The sequence below is a fragment of the Bidens hawaiensis genome, unplaced genomic scaffold (assembly GCF_021521415.1).
Source record: "Bidens hawaiensis isolate Kalapana, Puna unplaced genomic scaffold, B.hawaiensis_p1.1 tig00013365_1, whole genome shotgun sequence".
NCBI lineage: Eukaryota > Viridiplantae > Streptophyta > Magnoliopsida > Asterales > Asteraceae > Bidens > Bidens hawaiensis.
In genome coordinates, this window is record NW_027492133.1 from 454290 (window position 1) to 457224 (window position 2935).

The 2935-nt window shown below is 31.0% G+C and overlaps 1 pseudogene across 1 annotated transcript; it reads left to right on the forward strand.

Annotated features, from left to right (window-relative positions):
* The first annotated feature begins 389 nt into the window (after positions 1–389).
* LOC143543937 (putative indole-3-pyruvate monooxygenase YUCCA10) lies at positions 390–2513 on the forward strand (annotated as a pseudogene). The gene is made up of 4 exons (XR_013137169.1): positions 390–1005; positions 1797–2030; positions 2127–2258; positions 2352–2513. The product of XR_013137169.1 is annotated as a putative indole-3-pyruvate monooxygenase YUCCA10 (transcript).
* Positions 2514–2935: the final 422 nt, after the last annotated feature.

The following is a 2935-nucleotide window of genomic DNA, read 5'->3' on the forward strand; positions in this document are numbered from 1 at the left end:
TACATAACATGATTAAACAACTACACATTTTCTCTTTCAAAAAAACACAAATACTTTGGACTAGGTACCAACTTTAACTAAACCAACACGTAAATATAAATGTATTTTCAGACATTCCACTTTGACAACTTAACTCTAACAACTATATTCTAAATATAACCATTGACTTAAAATACAAAACTGCACAAAATAATAATTTTATAAAATAAAACTCAATAATAATAATACAAACCGTTTCTTTTACTCCATACCGCTGGCGTGTGTATATAATAATGTACATATGCATCACCTTGCTACAATCCCAAGATTCATATTTCATACTTTCACATAACATTTAACACCCTCACCTATATTTTTCAAGCAGTTAGGTAAACGAGCAACAAGCTGTCATGATTAATAGCGCTGAACAGACAACAGTGATAATCGTCGGCGCGGGTCCATCAGGGCTAGCCACCGCGGCATGCCTCCATCAACTCTCAATCCCATACATAATACTCGAACGTGAAGATTGTATTGCGTCAATATTTAACAAGAAATCATACAACCGCCTTCATTACACTTAAAAAAACAATATTGTGAGCTTCCCATCTTCCATTTCCTTCGGAGTTTCCAACATATGTCCCAAGAAAAGATTTCTTAAACTACTTGAACAACTATGCATCCTGTTTTAACATTAATCCGAGGTTTCACAACTTCGTAAAGTTCGCAAAGTTCGAGGAAGATATATGGAAGGTAGAGGTGGAGGTTGGTGGAGATGGGAATAATAATTTGTGGTATGAAGGGGGTTTTTGGTGGTGGCTACAGGAGAAAACACTGAGCCATTTACCAGAGGTTGAAGGGTTGAGTGAGTTTAAAGGCGAAGTTCTTCATTCGACTGAGTATAAGTCTGGTGAAAAATATTTAAATAAGAATGTTTTGGTGGTCGGAGCGGGTAATTCCGGCATGGAAATTGCACTTGATTTGGCGAATTATGGTGCTAAAACATCCATTGTTGTCCGAAGTCCGGTATGTTTAAACACCTTATCATTTACTATTATATAAATTAGTTTATATTAATATTAATTATGTTGTATTATTTTTAGTAATTACTTTAGTATATATTATTATTATAAGAGCTCTTTATCGAATAAAATAAAATAAGAGTTACTTTATTTTTATTTTTAATATTATTTCAAGTAGTTTTTGTTTACTTAAAAGTTAAAAGATATAAAGAATATTAAAATAAATGTAATCTTTGGTTTATATTTGTGTTTGAAACTCAACAGAATAGACATGCCATAGTTCTTAATTTTTTGATTATTCTTGTTTAAAAGAAATACTTTAATCTGAAGGTAACATAAGTTTTTAATTATATGTAAGCTAATATAATATTATGATTTAAATATTGTAAAATGGGTTTTGATGTATATAAACTATACATACATATATATAACTTCGATCTCCAAGAGATATCATGATTTCAAACTACTATAAAATGTAAGTTTTTCAATGTATGTAAGCTAATATAATATAATATCTAGTTCCAACTCAGGAAATACTTACCAACAGTCTTAATTTTATACATTTTATACATTTTCGTATGGGATGTATGGAATTGATGGATAAAAATACGTTCAAAGTTGGGAGTTACGTATAAATTTTGTAAGTTGGGATTAATCCCGACTAATAGGTGAAAGTCGAGATTACTAGAATCCAATAATTAACCCATATAGTAATGATTTATACAAATATACGTTTTCAAGATGCATATAAATTCTATACAATAACGATTTATTTTATATATGTTTGCAACTTAGGTTCACTTAGTTTCAAGATGGTCGATAAATCTTGGATTGATGTTACAAAAGAGTTTACCATTGCATTTGGTGGACTCCATGTTGGTGTTGGTCAACATGATACTGTATGGAGATCTAACAAAGTACGGTATTCAAAGGCCCAAAGAAGGTCCATTTTCGAGTATAGTAAGAAACGGAAAATATCCAATCATCGACATGGGTACAACCGAAAAGATCAAGTCCGGCGAGATACAAGTATGTTCAATTTTCTCAGTTGTCACAACAGTTATATGCGCATGTTAAATGATTAATAACGCGATTTTTTAATTTTATTTTTTAACGTGCAAATAGGTTTTTCCGGCATTGAAAAGTATAAAAGGCGAAGGCGATGAAGTTGTTTTCGCGAATGGGAAAAGTTATCAGTTCGACGTGATTCTGTTTGCGACTGGTTTTAAAAGATCAACCCATTTATGGCTTAAGGTAGTTTTTTTTCTCTCTTTTTTTTTTCCAATTATGAAAAAAAAACATGTTAACGAGATGTTTTGTTACATAAGTATTTTTGTTTCAATTATGTAGGGAGATCATGGTTTAAAACAAGATGGACTACCAAAGGCTATGCATCCAAATCATTGGAAAGGAGATAATGGGTTTTATTGTGTTGGGCTTGCAAGACATGGCCTATATGGAGCTGCCATGGATGCCCAAAACATAGCACAACATATTTTCAAGGTAATTTAAAAATAAAATCACGGAATTCAACAAAAATGTTGTAGTTTGATACCGGATTTTGATAAATTATGCTTAGTAAGATTTATGATGAACAATAAAAATTTCGTTGTTTTGACTTCTATACACTTGTATCTTCTATACACTTGTATTTAAATGACAGTGCATTTAAATTCTTGAAAGATATTTAATTTAGTTAAAGGCTTGTGGCCCAATGATATATGATGTTTGTTTGAAGATATGTAGAAAGATCAAATCCCATAATAAATAGAATTGATATAATAATGTAATAATGGATATTGCATTTAATGCTTGTTATTATATAATTGACTCTCCTAAAATTTTAGGTGTCGCTTTCTGGTTGCTCACACCATCTCTTAAGTCATCAGATTGTTAGATTTGTGATTTTAAGGCTTTTTATGTGTTTGACCCGA